We start from the raw sequence: 7,194 nt of genomic DNA, 5'->3' as shown, positions 1-7,194 counted from the left end.
CCAGTCTAGACAAGCTATCTGCAAGCGTGTTAGCGATACCTGGCAGATAGGTGACAACAAAATTAAATTCTTGTAGGGCAACCACCCACTTATGTATTCGATGAGAAACAAAATCAATCCCCTTTTTTTCAGCGGCTTATGATCCATTAGAATTTCAAACCTACTTCCCCAAAGAAACTTGCGTAATTTGCGAATACACCGATAGACAGCGAGAGCTTCTCTTTCTACAATGGAGTAATTATATTCTGCTCCTCTCAAAGGTCTGGACATAAACAATACCACTTCCTCTTTGCCTTCCGATTTCTGAAATAAGACAACACCCAATCCTTTTTAGGATCAAAGCTACTAAGATCTTGTGCAAGATTTAGACAGTTCTTCAGATTTTGAAATTCCTCATCACAAACACTCGATCACATGAACTCACAACCCTTTTTTAAAAGATCTCGTAAATGTCTGGTGACCCCTTCTAAATTTGGCACAAATTTGTGATAAAACTCGGCCATCCCCAAAAATTTTACAAGTTCATCTTTGCTTTGGGGAGCCCTGAGTTTGCAAATTGTGTCAACCAAAGCGGCCTTGGGCTCAATTCCATTCACAGAGACTAGATGACCCAAATATTCGATTTCCGCCACATCAAATGTACACTTGTCAGCCCGGAAAGTTAGTCCGGCATCACATAATCTTCTCAACACTGCCCTCATCCTAGCATCATGTTCTTCAGAGTTGACCCCAAATGCAAGAACATCGTCTTGGTATATCTTAATGCTCTCAACGCCTTTCAAGACACACTCCATGACCCTTTGGAATACAGAAGCAGCGGAAATTAAGCCAAAAGACTGTGAGGAGGCGCTACCATCCCAGATTGACATTTGACCCTCAGGGCTTGAACCGGACTCCCCTTACCTCTCTCCCTGTTCCCTCCTTTACTTCCAGGCTCCTGCCTCCGAGGATAATTGGTCCTTCCACTTTAAGAACACAGCTCCTACGCGTCCTTACTGGGGTCACATGACCGCATCAGGAGCTCTGACGGGGAAAAGACCGGAAGGGGCGTTCCAGGAAGAGGATCCAAGACAAAGGAATCCAAGCGGGAAGAGAGCTTCAGAAGAGCGGAAATCTTCTTTCTACCCCCAGGGTCAACGCTCCTACCAGGAATCGAGGATGCAATCAAGAAGGTGACGGAACCGGGGGAAGACGCTGGGAGACCCATTGATAACATTGCCAGTTAATACTCCAGGCTCTCCAAAAAGTAGGACTACACATAAACGCGAAGAAGTCCAGGGCAGGCTTTCAAAAGGTGAAATACCTGGGGTACCTCCTTGGGAAGGGTTGCATAGAACCACAGGAGGAGAAAGTGGAGGCGTTAACGCAGGCCCCTTTCCCCACCACTAAGAAAGAGGTTAGGGCGTTTTTAGGTCGCCATGGTTATTATCGGTGTTTCATTCCCCAGTGCTCCGAATTGGCTGCACCCCTTACTGACCTATTACAAAAACACGTAAAAGCCATAGATCTGCTACATCCCAATCCTGAAGTCCAAAAGGCTTTTGTCACTCTGAAAACAGCCATCACCTCTAGTCCTATTCTCCGGTCCCCAGATTTTAGGAAACCTTTTCTACTTCAAACAGATGCTTATGAACACGGACTTGGGGCAGTGTTTTCCCAGGTCTCTCCTGAAGGTGAAGAACACCCTGTACTGTTCATAAGTAGAAAGCTCTACCCCAGGGAACAGCGGTATCCCATTATAGAAAAAGAATGTTTAGCTATAAAATAGGCAGTGGATAAACTTAGATACTATCTTGAGGGTTCCCATTTCGTCCTTTACACAGATCACGCCCCCCTCCTGTGGATGAGTCGGAACAAGGGAAATAATCCTCGAATATTGCGCTGGTTCCTCTCCCTCCAACCCTTCTCTTTCGAAGTCCGCCACCGCAAGTGCTCCAATAATGGGAACACGGACTTTCTTTCACGTTTGCCTCTGTTCCCTGACCGTGAACAGTCTAGGGTGGGGGTGTGTGAGGAGGCGCTACCATCCCAGATTGACATTTCACTCTTGGGGCTTGAACCGGACTCCCCTTACCTCTCTCCCTGTTCCCTCCTTTACTTCCAGGCTCCTACCTCCGAGGATAGTTGGTCCTTCCACTTTAAGAACACACCTCCAACGCGTCCTTACTGGGGTCACATGACCGCATCAGGAGCTCTGACGGGGATAAGACCGGAAGGGGCGTTCCAGGAAGAGGATCCGACAGGAATCTACAAGACGAAGCAATCCAAGTGGGAAGAGAGCTGCAGAAGAGCGGAAACCTTCTTTCTACCCCCAGGGTCAACGCTCCTACCAGGAATCGAGGACGCAATCAAGAAGGTGCCGGAACCGGAGGAAGACGCTGTCCCCGCCCGCCACGAACCAGTGTGGGAGCCGGACCCTATGCGGTATCACGAGGAAGCCAGACGCGTCCCCGGAGGGACGTGGCTCAACAAGGTACGGAGCCATTCTGGACATGTGTGGGGAAGGGACACTGGGTCTACAAAGCCCGACGTGGGTGGAGGGCAGTAGTTATCTAAAAGGGCCGCTCTGATAAATGCGGTAGTTGCGCGTTCACTGGTGACGGTTTTCTTTTTTCGCTGAGTTATACACCGTTGGCATACTGTTCACTGACCTCTATTAATAAAACCCTGACTCTATACTGCATTGTCCCCGTTTGCTTCTTCACCATTCCCACAAAGGCATTCTTAAAAATCTAAACGTACCATAGGGCGTGACAAATGCCGTCAGATTTTGAGAGGAGGGGAGTAATTTGACCTGATGGTAGGCTGAAGACAGGTCAAGGGATGAAAATTTTTCCCCCCCCCACCCCCCAAGAGAGCACAACATCTCATTAATATTGGGCAATGGGTAGTGATACACAACCACCGCCTTAGTAAGCTCCTTCAGGTCAACACAGAGCCTGGCCTCCCCATTGGCCTTCCGGGCCATAACTATGGGAGAAAGCCATTTGGTCGCTTCGACTTCCACTATAATCCCATTGGCCTTCAGCTTGTCGAGTTCCGCCTTCATATTCTCCTTTGCCACAAGAGGAACATAGCAAACTTGTGCCACCTTGGGTAGTGAACCATGTTTGATTTTAATTTGGTGCATATAGTTCTTAAGACACCCCAATTTATTATCAAAGGCTTCAGGGAACTCTTTAATCTAGTTTTTACATCCTGCCACAACCTGACAGACAGAAGGTATATCTTTTAGACACACAGAGGGGTTTTGATTAGGGTCTAAAAGGACATACAGATCACGTTGGTGAAACCAGCTCAGAAGTGAATCTCCTTTTATTGAAATATAGACTTTCCCAGGGACAATTCTTCCTTTATAATCAATTGTTCCCCAGAACCATCCTAGAAGATCCATGATTTCTCCACTGCAACCCCTTGGTCTTATGTCTGGCTTCATTAGGGTGACCTTAACCCAACAAATACTGATCAAAGAATTTCTTAGGGATTAATGTCACTTTAGCCCCGGAATCAAATAACATTTTCGCAGGTGCATCGTTAATTAGAACAACATCTATGGGACCGCCAGAACCTTTAATCTGGCAAATTTTGTTTTCATCGATCTCATCCTCAAACAAGTACGCTTCTCTAACTTTCTTTTGGTTTCTCCCCGACCTACAACACCTTGTAAAATGGCCTTTAAGACCACACGTGTTACACACTGCCTTCCAACCAGGACAGCCCTTAAAATTCACTATATGTCCTGAGTTCCCGCATCTGAAAAACTTAACTTGGAAATTCTTTGAACCACCAGGTTGAGAATCACCCCTAGATGATTGAGCATTCTTCGAACTAGTAGGTTGAGTGTCTGACCTATTTTGCCTTTTACTCTTTAGTACTTCGTGCTTGTTTTTATCTTTATCACTGTCTACTTTCAAAACAGATCTCTACCCTCTATCAAGAGGAGAATCTTTCTGAATCGTTTCAAGACACACCTTTGAATTTTCATACATTTTTGCAATGGTGATTACTTCATGCAAAGAAGGATTATCCTTTTGCCATAAGTTGTCTCTAGCCTTATCAATGCTACATCCTAACATCATCTAGTCTCTGAGGCGCTCTTCTAGTGAAGCACCTAAGCTGCACGTAGAAGCCAATTTGCGTAATTCAGTGATATATTGTTCAACAGTTTCTTTGCGTTTTTGCATGTGTCTGGCAAAGTGGTAGCTTTCTAGAACCGTATTCACTTTGGGTAAATAATGTAAGTAAAGTTTCTTTATAGAAATTTCAAATTCATTGAGACCTGATGAGTCACCATCCGATAGGTCAGGAAGATGCTCAAACACTTCTTGACCCTCTGGTCCCAAACAGTGCATTAAAAGAGAAGTTTTCCTCTCAGCGCTGAGAGATGTTCCACACACACAAGCATAATGATTGAATACCTTCTTCCACTTTAACCAGGGTATAGCGGGTTCACCAGGTGAGGAGAAAAAACATGTAGAAGCAGGTATGTTCTGCATTGCTATGAAAATGAGTTAAGTATATTCAATAAAGTAACAGTAGTTAGAAAATAAAGGTTAAAACCCTTGAATTATACCCTTTACAAAATAAAATAAGAGAAAAGACGCAATAAAAGAAGGGCACCTCTCCCTTTACGAAGTTACCGTGAGGGTGTGCACAGTCAGTAGCTGTGCGCATTAGTGGAAGTACTTGAGAAAATCCTTGACACGCGATGTCAGAGTGATCAGCTGTACGTGTCAGCAGGAATGACAGGAGTTAGGTCTGAAGAAATCAGCTGTGCGCATCAGCGAGAACGCGCGTAGTGGTTACCGGTAATCTGCTGTGTGCATCAGCGGTGATAAGCAGAAGACACAACAGGAGCTGTGCATATCAGCGCTGTGGGTTCCGAGAAGCAGCTTGACTCAGGAGGAGAAACGCTGCGCAGAATATGCAAGATAAAATGGCCGCCAGTGACGCAATGACGAACAGACGTAGCGTGCAAGCATGCGTGCAGCGTCAGCACAGGGAACTTGGTTGCGCTTTCTTCATGTTGTTGGGTACCATGGAAACAGTCCCGAACGTTGACGAAAGCGTTGTCTGCGAGTGTTGCGTGCGAGCGCACCGCGAGGCAGAAAGGCTTGGCAATGGCTTTGCGTGCCCAGCGCGCAGACGAATTTGAAGAGTACTCACATGAGCTTCAGGCACCCAGTCACACTCGTGTCATGAGAGACACAGTAGGTGCCGAAAAGTCCCAATAGACAAGTAGGCAAGCCAACACTCTGACCAGCAGTAACGAGTTCGCGGATCTCGGCGGACAGATGCTGAAGATCAGGAGACTTCTCTCGGAAGAAGGTGTGATTGATGTGTTGAGGTCGATTTTGAACGCGTAGGTAGGTCCAATCGTCGCCAAATGTAGGATCAGCTTCTTATATCAAGTAGAGATGAACAGCAAAGTTGGTGAAACCAAAGTAGGTTTATTCAAGTTCAGCAGTAACGACCCCATCCAGCATCAACACCTGAAACTGTCAACTGATCAGTTGCTTACATTCTACCCCACATCATGTTCTACAAGTTCCATGTTCCAACTCTAGTAACCTAGCAACAGTGAGCTAGGTTCTGTTCTAAGATAAGAACACTACACACGGAGAGCAAAAAAACGATTGATTTAGGCCCAGATCTCTGTAATGGGGTGAATGTATGACATTGTTCTGCATTCTGTCCATCAATTGTTCTTTTTGTCCTTATGTAATGTAACTAGTCCTATTGTGAAGCACTCTGACACCTTCGGGTAAAATTCGAACTATATAAACACATACATAAATAGAGGACCCAAAATGTGGGAATTATCGACAGTACCAGAGAGACAGCCGCAGCACTGTTTATAGGACTTAGAATGAGAAATTACCAGTGGGACCAGGTAGCAGTTAGCAGGACTGTGTGGAAGACTTAGAATGAGGAATTGCAGACGGCACCAAAGTAGCAGCACTGTATGGAATACTTAGAATGAGGAATTACTGACGAGACCAGAGTAGCAGCTAGCAGCACAGTCTAGAGGACTTTGAATGAGGAAATATCGATGGTAGCAAAGTAACAGCTAGCAGCACTGTCTAGAGGATTTAGAATGGGGAAGTTACTGACTGGAACAGAAAAGCTGCTGGCAACACTGTCTATAGGACTAAGAATGAAGAATTACCAATGTAAACAGAGACACATCTGCAGCGCTGCCTAGAGGACTTTGAATGAGGAATTACCGACGGTACCAAAGTAGCAGCTAGTAACACTGCCTAAAGGATTTAGAATGGGGGAGTTACTGACGGGACAAGAGAAGCAGCTAGCAGCACTGTGTAGAGGACTATAAATGAGGAATTACCACTGGGAGCAGACATGCAGATGCAGTAGTGACTGGAGGACTGAGAATGAGGCATTACCATTGGGAACAGAGTAACAGCTAGTAGAACTGCCTAGAGGACATATAATGTGGGAATTAACGACAGGAGCAGAGACATAGCGACAGAACTGTCTAGAGGACTTAGAATGAGGAATTACTGACAAGATCTGAGCAGCAGCTGGCACCACTGTCTAGAGAACTTAGAATGAAGAATTACTTATGGGACCAAAGTAGCAGCTAGCAGCACTGCCTAGGGGACTTAGAATGGGGGAGTTACTGACGGTACCAGAAAAGCAGTGGGCAGCGCTGTGTTGGGGGCTAATAATGAGGAACTACCAATGTAAACAGAGACACAGCTGCAGCATTGGCTAGAGGACTTAGAATGAAGAATTACCACGGGGACCAGAGACACAGCTGCAGCACTGCCTACAGGACTTCAAATGGGGGCATTACTGACAGGACCAGAAAAGCAGCTAGCAGCAATGTCTGGTGGAATAAGAATGAGGAATTACCACTGGGATCAGAGAAGCAGATGAAGCACTGTCTAGAGGACTTAGAATGAGGAATTACTGATAAGACCAAAGAAGCGGGTAGCAGTGCTGTTTAGAGGACTTAGAATGAGGAATTGCCACTGGGAACAGAGCAGCAGCTAGCAGCACTGTCTAGAGGGCAAAGAATGATGAATTACCACTGGGAACAGAGACACAGCTGCAGCACTGCATAGTGGTCCTAGAATGTGGGAGTTACTGACGGGACCAGAGAAGCAGTTAGCAGCACTGTCTACACTGGCGTAACGAAAGCTGAGGGGGCCCCCCTGCAAGGTACACGGA

Source organism: Triturus cristatus, chromosome 4_1, assembly GCF_964204655.1.
Source record: "Triturus cristatus chromosome 4_1, aTriCri1.1, whole genome shotgun sequence".
Taxonomy (NCBI): Eukaryota; Metazoa; Chordata; class Amphibia; order Caudata; family Salamandridae; genus Triturus; species Triturus cristatus.
This window is presented reverse-complemented; position numbering follows the sequence as displayed.